The following is a 13946-nucleotide window of genomic DNA, read 5'->3' as shown; positions in this document are numbered from 1 at the left end:
AAATATTATCTCATAAGTTTCTTTATGAAATTCAATTTAAGTAACAATTTTTAATTCAGTAATATTTTGACTCGAACAAGGCGGCGAGTTGGCAGAACCGTTAACGCGCGGAGCAAAATGCTTAGCGGCATTTCGTCATTCTTTACGTTCTGATTTCAAATTCCACCGAGGTCGACTTTTTCCTTTCATCCTTTCGAGGTCGATAGAATGAGTACCAGTCGAGAAAGGGGGTGGGGTGATGTAAATGATATACTTCTCCCAAAATACTGGCCTTGAAGCAAAGTTTGAAATCAATACTTTAACACGAAATCGTAAAATGAGCCATTCTTCCGAAATATAAAATAAACTCGGAGTGTATATTTGTTATATTTAATTTTGATGTAAACGTATTATCAAAATTTCTTATTTCCTGAAATTCCTTAAAACTGTGATTAAAGTATTAATTTGAAGTGAATGCTTATAATTAAATCTCAAACACCTTCATTCTGAAGAGTTAAATCACTTACGGTTTCTGATATAACTTCTACTGAAATCATTATTTTTAAGGATTCGGATTATAATCAATGCTTCAATGTAACTAACTACGCATTGGGAAATTCATACCAAGCGTGGTATTGTTCGTTTCATTGATATTTGACTTAGAATAAAATGGATAGCGATTAATAAAGTGTCTCTAAAGATTACAGTAGAGATTCATATCATTTCTTTTCAATAGTTTCAAATATCTGAAATTACATTACATACTGAATACGTAACTTCAAAGACCTCAATTATTATAGTATCTAAGGGACGGATCAGAATAAAGAATTTATAAAAATCTCAACCTGGAAGTAAATTGAGTTTATATTAAGTAATAGTAATAATAATAATAGTTTCAGACTTTGGCACAAGGCCAGCAAGTTCGGCGCGTGGGAGAAGTCTGTTAGATTGACCGCGGTGTTTAATTCATACTTATTTTATCGACCCGAAAAAATGAAAGGCAAAGTCGGCCTCGGCGGAATTTGAATTTGAACGTAAAGACGAACGACATTCCACTAAGCATTTTGCTCAGAATGCTAACCATTCTGCCGGTTCTCCGCCTTCGAAAGAATGAAAAGTAAAGTCGGCCTCGGACGAATTTGAACTCAGAACGTAAAGACGGATGAAATACCCTAAATAATAGATACAAAAGATGTAGCATCTTAAAGCAAGAACTGTTCCAGGTATGATAAAAAAGGGTATGATAAAAAAGGGATGTCAGAAACATCTAGATAACATTCCAGGGGAACCATGTCTCAGAGAAATCCAAAAGATTGTGCTGACAAGCACTAACCACATCTTTAGAATAACCCTATCAATTTAAATATCTGTGTTGTATTACATGAAGATATTTTGCTACTGTCCCTGCCATTTTCCCTACCAAAGCGTCGTAACATCTCTTATCCTTCACTCGCCTCAGGACGCTGGGTGTGTCTTGGACCACAAGCATTGACTGAAAGGCTACCATCTGCCGAAACCACTCAAGAGCCTGAAGAAAAAGGAGAATATAATGACCCTAGGGAAAACAGCCAGGAAAATGATGTCGAAACAGAATTTGAAGACCACATTTGCTGAACAACACAGAAAATCTATCACTGAAATGAAGCAGGAAGTTCTGAATGAGCTTGCAGTTGTAGGGCATACAAATATGAATGATAGGGAACCACTCCATAAACTACCAAATGCACACCAACATAAAACGCAAATAAAAATTGGCAACTGTGTTACACAAGAGATCATACAACAACTAAAACCCGATCTTAATAAATTAAATGAAATTATTTACTCTGTTGCTAAGGTAATCGAAAGACGCTGTTTAACACCCAAAAAGCCAACAATACCAAATTCGAAAAAAAAATCAAACTGGAGTAGAATTGAAACTGAGATTGAATCGTTGCGAAGGGAGATATCAATATTAACTGAGCTAATCTCTGGAAATGATATAAGAATAAGAAAAGGCAGGAAGATCGTGAGAAAATATGGACTCTCAACAAGAGAAGAACTAATGTCAGCGAATGAAACACTTAAACAAAAAGTTCAAGCGAAGGCTCAGAGAATACACAGATTTGAGAAAAGAATCAGATTCTACAGGCAAAATAAGATGTTCAAATCCAATGCCAAATCATTTTACAGGGAAATAGGGAAAGAAAAAATAACCATTGAAAATCTACCCCTAATGGAAGAAGTTGAAAACTTTTGGAAAGGGATCTGGAGTGATGAGAAACCATACAATGAAAATGCAGACTGGATCAAACGCACCCAAGATGCCTACAAGAATCTACAAGAACAGGTATGGGAAGACATTTCAATCACCGACCTAAGGAGGGCACTAACGAAAGCTCATAATTGGAAATCCCCTGGTACTGATAGAGTACCAAATTTCTGGCTCACATCACTCTCGTCCGCACACAAAATGTTAGTAATACTATTTAATAGTATTATGAAAGACCCAGAAAGAACTCCCCATTGGATGGCAAAAGGTATTATTTAACTTCTCCCCCAAAATAACAAAACCAAAGACCCAAAAACCTACCGGCCTATAACATGTTTGTCTACTACATATAAGATTTTGACATCTATTCTAGTGGAGAAAACATATATGTTTATGGAAGAGAATAACCTCTTTCCCACTGAACAAAAAGGATGCAGACGAGGCTCATACGGATGCAAAGATCAGCTCTTAATTAATCGCATGATCCTTGAGAACTGCCATAACAAGCGCAGAAATCTCAGCTCTTCATGGATTCATTATAAAAAAGCCTTTGACAGCATACCACATTCGTGGATTCTGAGATCGCTGGACATTTTCAAAATTTCTCCTGTGATTTCAGATTTTTTAAAGTATAATATGTCACTATGGAACACGAAGCTGCAATTATATCATTCTAATGGAGTATTGCACTCAAACAATATTAACATAAACTGTGGTATTTTCCAGGGTGACTCGCTCTCACCACTAATTTTCTGCATAGCACTGATACCACTCTCAAGTGAACTGAATAGAACAGGGTATGGCTACAAAATTGACAAGAAAATAAGCCATCTATTTTATATGGATGATTTAAAGCTATATGGCAAAGATGATGAAGAGTTTCAGGGACTATTACATACTGTGAAAGGATTCAGTGATGATATCGGGATGGAGTTTGGCCTTGAAAAGTGTGCCAAAGCCACTTTTAAGAAAGGGAAACTAGTAAAGTCAAGTTCAATAGAATTAGATGTCGAAACAGTAATAAAAGAACTTGAGCAGGAACAAACCTATAAATACCTAGGAATAAATGAAGGCTCTGGTATCCAGCATGCAAGCATGAAAGAGAAGGTTAGGAAGGAATGTTATAGAAGAGTTCGAGTAGTTCTGAAGTCTGAGCTGAATGCATATAATAAGGTGTTAGCCAAAAATTCCTTAGCAGTCCTAGTTGTTCTTTATAGCTTCAATGTGCTTAACTGGAATACCAGTGAAATAGTCAAAATTGATAGAAAAATCCGCAAGCTACTGACTTGTAATAAGATGCACCATCCAAAGGCATACGTGGATCGTCTTTACCTTCCCAGAGCTCAGGGAGATCAAGGATTGATCCAGCTTGAACTTACGTACGAAACCACCACAATCGGACTGGCTAAATACCTTGAAACAATCAACGATTGGATGCTGAAACTTGTTGAAAAACATGAAAGACCGAAACAATTTCACTCTATTCTGAAAGAGAGCAAAAAATTCGCTACCGAACTCTTAGATACCCACCACCTTGATCAGTTTGAAGGAAATGCGCCAATTGCTGCTGCAAAGAAAATAAAATTAATTGCAAAGACAAAAGCACATGAAAAATTAGCTAGCAGATGGGAACAGAAACCTCTGCATGGCAAGTATGTGGCTCGTAGCAAACAAGCTGATGTCGACCAGAAACGCACGCATCAGTGGTTACGAAGTTCAGGGCTAAAAGCAGAGAGTGAAGGTTTCATATTGGCTGCTCAAGACCAAAGCTTATTAATCCGGAACTACCAAGCCAATGTGATAAAAAATGGAGCTGACCCAAAATGCCGATTTTGTAACGATGCGATTGAAACTATAGACCACCTAATCTCAGGGTGTAGAGTCTTAGCACCTGTAGAATATAAAGCAAGACATGACAGAGTTGGCCAGTATTTACACTGGACAATATGTCAGCATTATAAAATCAAAACCGCTGACAAATGGTATAAACACCACCCTGAAGCTGTGACTGAGGGAGAAAATGTATCGATTCTCTGGGACTTCCCCGTACATACCGACAAGACTATAAAAGCTAATAAACCGGATATTATTATAAAAGATCAGACAAAGAAGACGTGTTTATTAATTGACATGAGTATTCCCTCTGATCATAATATAGCGGCGAAAGAATTTGACAAGATCAGTAAATATAAAGACTTGCTAATAGAAATTGAAAAAATGTGGCACCTCAAGGCGACTACCATACCAGTAGGATCTCTAGGAATGATAAAAAAAGGTACTGAAACCTATTTGAAAACGATACCAGGCTTACCATCCCTACAGGAAGTGCAAAAAATCGTGCTAACTGGAACGACTCATGTACTGAGAAGAGCATTATCGCTGTGAAAACAACATCCATTCATGAATTGTTTTGTTTTCTTAAATACATGTTTTACTTGTGAATTTGCGTGTGTAAACTGGGAATGCATACAACGAGTTTCTCTGCCCTAGGTGTACGGAAAACACTCGGCGAGAAATGGAAGAAAATTTGAAGAAAGAAGAAAAAAACAACAACATAATAATAATAATAATAATAATAATAATAATAATAATAATAATAATAATAATAATAATAATAATCCCTCTACTATAAACGAGTGACCAGAAATTTTGTGGGAGGAGACTAGTCGATTATATCGACCTCAGTACTCAGCTGATACTTATTTTATCGACCCCGAAAGGATGAAAGGCAAAGTTGACCCTCGGAGGAATTTGATGTCAGAACATGTAGACAGACGAAATGCCGCTAAAGCATTTTTCCCGGCGTGCTAACGTTTCTATCAGCACTCACTGCCTTAGTAGTAGTAGTAATAATAATAATAATAATAATAATAATAATAATAATAATAATAATAATAATAATAATAATGATGATAATAAATGCCAGGATGCAGTAGCAGACAGTGGCTCTCATGGCTTCTGATCTTAATTGATTGGAAGTGTTATCATGTACATTGTTTTGTCTTGGTATAAAAGAGGGGCTACAGCAAATATTCTGCTCAATACCACAGATTTGCTTGTCAGTTGTTTGACCTTAACCAGTTGAGCATGTCCCTTAGTGGCTGAGGATGTGGGCATCGGTGCGTTTTTTCTCCTGAGCAAGACACTTTATTTCACGTTACTTCTGTCTTCTCAGCTGGCAAAACTGAGTTGTACCTGTAATTCAATGGGCCATTCTTATATTCTGTGTCACGCAGAATCTCCTTGAGAAATACGTTAAGAGTATGAGTGTTTGTGGAGTGTTCAGCCACTTGTACATTAATTTCACGAGCAAGCTGTTCCGCTGATCGGATCAACTGGCTGCTCTTTCTAGTCTTGAAGACGCACAGGATCTTCACGACGGTTGTGCTTAATACATATTATTGTAGTAGGATTTAGAGTTACTAGGCATCCAAGACTAGCATAATACATCATCGATCGAACTGTGTTGACTAATATTTTTTTCCATTTTAGTGCTGTGGTCAACTGTACTCGCTCCCAGCGGTCAGTGTGTATTTATGTGTTCATGCGTGTGCTTTGAAAGTTGGGTATGTTGCCGAATATTTTCGGATTCCCATTGTGAGGTATATATCATTATATATAAGTTGTTGTTGAGAAGGAGATGGGGGGGAAAATAGATTATACTTTAAACATACAAGGTGATATTAACAAGTTCCCGTACAGGTTATGCTTGATAAAAGAATAACTTATTTACCTAAGTTGTAACGTCATCTCCTTCGAGATAGTCATCTTGCGCAGCAATGCACCAGTCCAGCGTTCCTGCACAGTTTGGAAGCCGGAAGCCGGCCTGTGATTCGCCCTGGATCTCGACATCCGTGTTAAATCAGCGACCTTTGAGCTGCATTTACATCTTGGGGAAGAGATGGAAGTCCTCAGGTGCTAAATTTGGCGAATAGGGTGAGTGCAGAAGCGATCCCATGTTATTTTTTGCCAGAAACGTACAGATAAAAGAGATCGGTAACAGGGTGTATTGTCGTCGTAAAGAATGCAATTCTTTGCGCCCCACAGATCCGGTCGATTTCGCCGAATGTTCTCTCCCCAACGCCTCAAAATGTCGCAGTAGAACTCTCGATTAACAGCCTGGCCTTGGAGAACGAATTCCCGATGCACAATATGGCGAATATAAAAAAAAATGATGGGCATCTCTTGATTGAGTTGCGGCCCTGTTATGTCTTCTTCGGTCGTGGAGATGAAGGTTTTTCACATTGTGTCGACTTCTGCTTCGTCTCAGGAGCGTATCCATAGACCCAACTCTCGTCACCGGTAAGGATCCCAGAGACGAAGGTTGGGTCAACAGCGGCACATTGACGCGGCACATCTTGACAAACTTCGATATGGTGCTCCTTCTGCTCAGCAGGCGGGGGATAAACTTGGCAGAGACACTCAACATGTTCAATTCAGACGTTAGGATTTCGTGGATGGACCCATACAACAGATCAACAACATCAGCAATATCGTTGATTGTCCTTCGACGATTCTCATGCACAAACTGATGAATTTTCTTCACATTTCCAGGAGTGAGGCTCAAGGCAGGTCTTCCGGATCGCTCATCGTCTTCCAGAGACGTTCTTCTGCATTTGAAGCGCCCGTGTCTGCCGAAACATTGCATACGACGTACTGGCTCGTCGCCGTAAGCTTCCCGAAGCATGGCCAATATCTCTGTAGCAGACATCCCAGGTTTAACCCAAACTTTTACGTTGGCGCTTTGTTCTAACTTCATATCCATGACAAAATTGCAAACTGCAGCACACACGTGATCACAAAAACATAAATCTCACAACTTGTGAAGTAGACAGCAATGTCATTGCCGAATGAAGGTCACTGTGAGCCCTCACTGTGCGCGGGTGACCGTGTACTGCCATCTGTTGGCGCCTTACAGAACTAGTCCGGGAACTTTTTGATATCGCCTCGGATTGTGGAGGACAAAAACTCTGTGCGCTGAAGAGAAAGTTAGAAATATAAAGGGAAATGCAAATAAGTATGAAACAATGTTATTCTCACATACATATTGAAATAACCTACCATTCTAACCTATGAATCATTTACTGAATTTATGACATTTATATTCTTTGGGTTTCTGCAAGCACTTTCCTTTCCTATATTTTTGACACTTCACATTGTTAAAGGTTCCATTCTCGTCTGAGATTTAACGACTTAACAAATATAATCATGGATTTGTTAGCTATTTTAATATGTCAATTTCTGTGTGAATAAATATTTTGTATATTTGATTATGGACTTTTACATTAAGTTTGGGAAGTTAAATATACTTACGCTGTACGATACTGTACTAAATATTCGTGATGATTTCCGATGTTGAAACAATATTTTTGAGAAAATCTGCATTAATCTGACCCAGCTGAAGCAGAATGAAACGCAAATTGGACGAAATACTAATAATTCCGTTCTCTGGAGTATCTGTTCGCTATCACGTTCGAATAAAAAATAATTTTGGAGGAAAATTAAAAATATACATTTACAAGTGTAATTAATTGCTTTTATTTGGATATCTGGAATATAGACATTGAGCAACACATTGCATTTAACAGGTGTCAGAAGAAATCGTATAATGGATAGATTCACATGGAAAATCAAGAACAATGTATACATACATACATACATACATACATACATATATTATATATAGGCGCAGAAGTGGCTGTGTGGTCAGTAGCTTGCTTACCAACCACTTGGTTTTGGGTTCAGTCCCACTGCGTGGCACCTTGGGCAAATTTTTTCTACTATAGCCTCGGGCCGACCAAAGCACTGTGAGTGGATTTGGTAGACGGAAACTGAAAGAAGCCTGTCGTAAATATATATATTTATGTATGTATGTATGTATGTATGTATGTATGTTTGTGTGTCTGTGTTTGTCCCAACATCGCTTGACAACTGATGCTGGTGTGCTTACGTTTCCGTAACTTAGTGGTTCAGCAAAAGAGACCTGTAGAATGAATACTAGGCTTACAAAGAATAAATCCAGGGGACGATTTGCTCGACTAAAGGCGGTGCTCCAACATGGCCGCAGCCAAATGACTGAAACGAATAAAAGAAAAGAATATGCATGTATAGATACTTACGTTCAATTATTGTCGTGCACACTCGAATGGGGTAAGGTTTTCGGAGCGCTGTCTCAAAAAATAAATTCTCATTATAGAAAATATGTGTGAGACGAACCCGAATTGAACTAGGAATGATGTCATTTGATCGTTCTAATGTCGATAAAATGAAGCAAAAGCCACATACTAGAATCAGTTCAATCAATTGTTCTCTCCAGCACCCAAAATTTTGACCCTGTGCGCATGTAAGAAATCATTATTATTTTTAGTTTGACAGTGGCTCGACAGAATTATGACAATATTGATTAGTTTGTTTTAGTTCCCGCTAGATACGCTTTACTTCAATTTTCATCCTGGTCAACATTACCTACCAGTCTTCAAACCAAATTAGCTTTAAGAGTATTTTTGGAAGCCTAAAACCTGAAGTATGACCCAATAAAGGCGGAACGGAATCGCTGACCAGTGTTCAGTACCAATTTTATGTGTTGCTAAGTCGTTTTGCTTCATGAGTTACAGATACCAGAACCATCGTTCATAGCCTCATTAGAACTGCTGGATGCTCGATATATACACAGCAACTAATAAATTTGCTGGCGTGTGCATATGTTTGCCAAGACGGAGTGAAACATTTTAGGGCACCCAAAGAAACTATGATCAAAATAAAGCTGCACATTGGGATTTAGCAAGTTTGGCGGCACTCAAACAGGCAAACAAATTAGGTGCAGTAAGTGTCCCGAAAGTAAAATTCTCCTCACGAAAGATTGTATGAAAACATAAACTCCTGGACTATAAATGACATCAGTGGACTGTAGGACACGGGCGATTACAGTTTTGCATGCACCAGCATATTTACAATTTGCTTTTTTCATTTCTAAGTATCATGAACAACGGAGTTAGTAAGTGCTGCTGATGAAGAGTAACCACCAAATAACGTGGGTCCATCTGTCTAACAAAGTCATTCATGTCCCAGTTCGGTTCATGTCCCGTTTCACTGTTTGTACTGTTTTTCCTTTTTCTTCCATTTTGTGCATGTCTTAACTGATACTTTCATTTCCTGTGCCCCTGTTCCCTAGTTTGGCATTTTGCTACACTCATCTATAATATAAATTGAACATTGGCGACCGTTGTATTCTTTCTTGTCTCGAGGTTCACCGCCAAACAGCTGGGTGGATTCACGTGAAAAATGGCACAAATATGAAGACGGGTGCATAGATTGGAACGCGCTTTGTATTTTTTCCTAGCCCCCATAGTTACCGAGAAAATCGATTAAAACCTGCGTGTGTGCGTGTATGTGAGTGTGTGTCACTGAAGCCTTTCATACATACATACATAACTACTCTCTCTCTTTCTCGGTTTTTCTCTGTCACTCTCTCTCTCATATACACACACCATCAACATTTCTCTCTCTGTCTCGCACACCCCATCAAACATACACACACACACACAGACATACGCACGCACTCACTTCTTCCGTCTCACGCCAAGTTCAAAAGCAGTTCAGTCATAAAACTGTCCATGTCTCTTTTCATTTGACGCCCACTTTAAAAGATCCTCTTTCCTCGAAAAACACATATTCAAAAAATATTTTCACTTGTCCTGCCATTGATCGAGAGATAAAACACAAACCACCTCCTACTGACCGCAAAACTCGCCAAATTAGCCGCAAAAAACACACACACATACACACACACACGTCCATTTGATGTCTTTCACTTTCTCTATGATTATACACACATCCAATACAATAGGTCTCACATACATATTCGTCTTCAACAGGTATGCGTCTACTCTATAATATGAATTGTTTTTCAATAAGCGTATAACAATTACTTATTCCATACTTCTTCACTTAGCTTATATTTTGACTTTTCTTAAATTGGATACATCTGCTATTAATTCTTACATACAATTTCCCCGTTGAGTCTTACAGCTTCATTTTATGTTAAAGCAATTCTTAACGTCAACTTCTTAATGCCTCTTCTATTTTTCCTAGCCCCCATACTTACCGAGAACATTGATTAAAACGTTTTCTAATGCAATTCCCCTTTCTTCTACCATTAACACAACCACTTGCTCACACACCTTACAGTTTGTCATTGAAACTACATAATACGTAGAAATGTCGCATTAATACAGTAGGGTGTTTTGAGGGAGATTTGGCTGCTATTTCTACTAGGTCTACCTACCATGTAGAGGTCTGAACTTAATTTTCATTCACATATTTGCATTTCAAACATTTAACATAATCTTTTCTATAAATCAACTATCGAAAAAGTTTCTACCATAACCTCACATTTTCTATGTATGTGTGTGTACCTTAAAAGACGTGATTAGACAGAGGTCCAATAAAATAGTTCTCATAAACAGACTACCTAGAAATTCTTTCTTCACAACTCCTGAAGCTGTTTCCTGTGAAGATATTTTGGAAAGACTTCTGCCCTCCCCCACCCCATTTTCTCTACTTATTCCATACTTCTTCACTTAGCTTTTATCTTCACTTTTCTTAAATTTGATACGTCTGCTATTAATTCTTACATACAATTTCCCCGAACTCCTGAAGCCATTTTCTGACGGGAGTGGGGGTGGGGGTGGAGTGAAATCTTCATACAGCTAGAGGCTCCAATCGGAACAGGAGACCCGAAATGATAAGGTTGAGAAACGCTGTTATAGGTTATGCCTAAGCGAAAACGATCACAGCCACATCATCCAAACAGACTGGGTGAAGCCGGGTTTAGCTGCTAGTTATATATAAGTAAAACTACTCTTCCTAAACAGTTACAACAGGGATGTTGTTCCAAAGATATGAGTGCTTTATTTTTAATTAATTCCACTATTACTTTGCACCCGCCAGCAAATTTATTATTTTCAGCTTACATATAAAAACAACAATTTTCAGTGGATCATGAATTTTGGACCCGGCGACTGTTACAGATGAAGCGTGGCAACAATGAAACACTTAACCTACGATCAGATATATATATATATATATATATATATATATATATATATATATATATATATATATATATATATATATATATATATATATATGTAGACAAACATTTGTTTCTATTAGAAGCGACGAAATGTGCTTTGCATGATACAAACAAGAAGATGATATTTTTCCGCGAATGCAGTAATGCCGTTGGAACAGCAGAAGTAGAGGGTAAATTACCCTTATAGAGCGGAAAAATTTGTCAACCAGCAGCCATGACATTCGAAACCACATCCACCAAAACTCCGGCTCAATGCTTTACCATTACTCGATAACAAATTCGCTAAATGGCTTAATGAAAAACCATTTCGGCGCTTCTAATAAAACATGTTTGTTTACATTATACACACGTCGTTGTTCAATGAGCTATTTAGCGTCTAAATCGGCAGCTGAACTTTTCAACGGGTAGTTTAGCTTAATGGTAACGCACTACTCCAGAAGCTTGAAAGATGTAGGGTCGAGTCCCTTGGCTGTTTGTTGACAAGTTTTGCCTGCCTTTTAAGGGCAATTTACTCACTGCTTTCGAAAAATAAAAAAAGTATGTAATATATATTACACATCATGTATATATGTTGTATATGCAATTACATACATATATGAGTGTAGCATTGTTTTTCATGTTCAAGATAAGGAGACTGGAGATCTTATTATAATAATTATTTTTAATTAAATATAATTTAAAAACTTCTGTCTGAAACAGATTTTCCTCCAAATTTGAAAATCAATTAAGTCTTTAGAATTCTTATTATTTAGATGTTTATGTTACATTTTAATCACATTATATTGTATTATGTTATTTTTCTATTTAACTATTTAATTACATACTTAACAGATAGGGATATTATTGTTAGAAACAAAAGAAGAATTTGAACACAAGCATAGATATATCTAGTCATATATATTTTTACACATAGACATACATGAACCCTCATTTTTACGTATGTTGTGTGTGTGTGTGTGTGTGTGTGTGTGTGTGTGTGTGTGTGTGTGTGTGTGTGTGTGTGTCTGCGTGTGTGTGTTTGCGTGTTCTAAAGTGGGAGTGATATTGATAATTAGAACATTGGTAATGATGACGGAAATGAAAACTAGTATCTCTCCATAAGTTATTAAATTCTGTGAAACTTAATAAAGTACCTTTGAACTTGTCATTCACCTTTTCATAATGCGCACGCAAAAATAAGTCTGCGTTATTTAAAAAAAAATGAGCTAAACTGATTCACCCTGGGAGTCTTACAATAGACAATCAATATATTGCTGGCCTACTTAATTCATTATACATTTGGTAATGTTCATTAGTATCATTGTCATATTCTGCTTCTACTTCACATTATAACCGTACTTATCGTTAATTATATTATTAGAGTGGTTGGTTCATTCTTTGCAACATTGATCGGTATTTAACTTATAGTTGTTTACATTCTGATTTCAAGACCGCCGAGATGAATATCACATTTGATCGTTCTAATGTCGATAAAATGAAGCAAAAGCCACATACTAGAATCAGTTCAATCCATTGTTCTCTCCAGAAATCATCATTATTTTATAATTTGACAGTGGCTTAACAGAATTATGACAATATTGGTTAGTTTGTTTAACTGATCATGTGACCTGATGGTAATATGTTGTCGGCAAAAAAAAAATGGTTTCGAAGAGACCTATGAAACCCACGCAATAAATACCAGAAAACAGGCGATTGAAATATTCGGAGCCAGCTCAAACTAAAACTTTCCGCCAATAGTATTGGCATGAGGGAGACATATTGTATTGCAGTGTGTCACATGGAGCTGAAGGCACGGAAGGAAGCAATCAGAATTTATAATACTCAAATGTAATGCTGAGAGGACTGAGCGTTACAACAGGAATAGAAAGTAACCATGATACTGCTTCACAGAGACTAATTTTATACCGCGATAATGTTCGAGGAAGATAAGGGAATCCTAAGACTTAAGCCTATTTCACAACAAATTAAATGGAAGATTTCCAGTTGTTCGTTGCTCTAAATGATCTATGCGACGATTACAAATGTAGTGAGCTGTGTCAAATGCTGGGTGGCCAAATACTATACTTGCGTCAGGACAAATCACTTCAGAGGTTTCTACCTCATCGGATAACAACAGGTTGATAGAGGCCACTTTTTGTTAAGAAGTATATTCACAACAAAATGCACCACAATTAGAATTACCTCTCTATTTTGTTGTGGATGAAAGTATAAAACCATCTGCAAGAATATGTACTTATGTGATAACCTCTTAAACAATTTAAAAGTAATAAAACTAATCTACAGACCCACTAAACGTAGAATACGCTCAAATATAGACGAATATTCCATTGCGTCCTTCGGATTCATAAAATGAATAGTATAGCTATGGTAGCGACGATATGAGGAGAAAAGAGAGGCCGCCAGTGAGGGAGAGAAGTGGAATGGTGAAACCATAGTTGTGCCATAAAACAGAAACAAAGATGACACAAATCATTCAGTCATGCTTCCACATCACCAGCAGTAATACACACGAAAACAAAAACCTGAGCAATAATCCCATGTAACAAAACGAGTAGTAACAACACGTAGAACATGTGCAGTCACAAAAACAGTTACAACTACAACATAACCAACAGTTATAAA

This window comes from Octopus bimaculoides, chromosome 21 (assembly GCF_046866305.1).
Source record: "Octopus bimaculoides isolate indiv1 chromosome 21, ASM4686630v1, whole genome shotgun sequence".
In the NCBI taxonomy this organism is placed as follows: Eukaryota; Metazoa; Mollusca; class Cephalopoda; order Octopoda; family Octopodidae; genus Octopus; species Octopus bimaculoides.
This window is presented reverse-complemented; position numbering follows the sequence as displayed.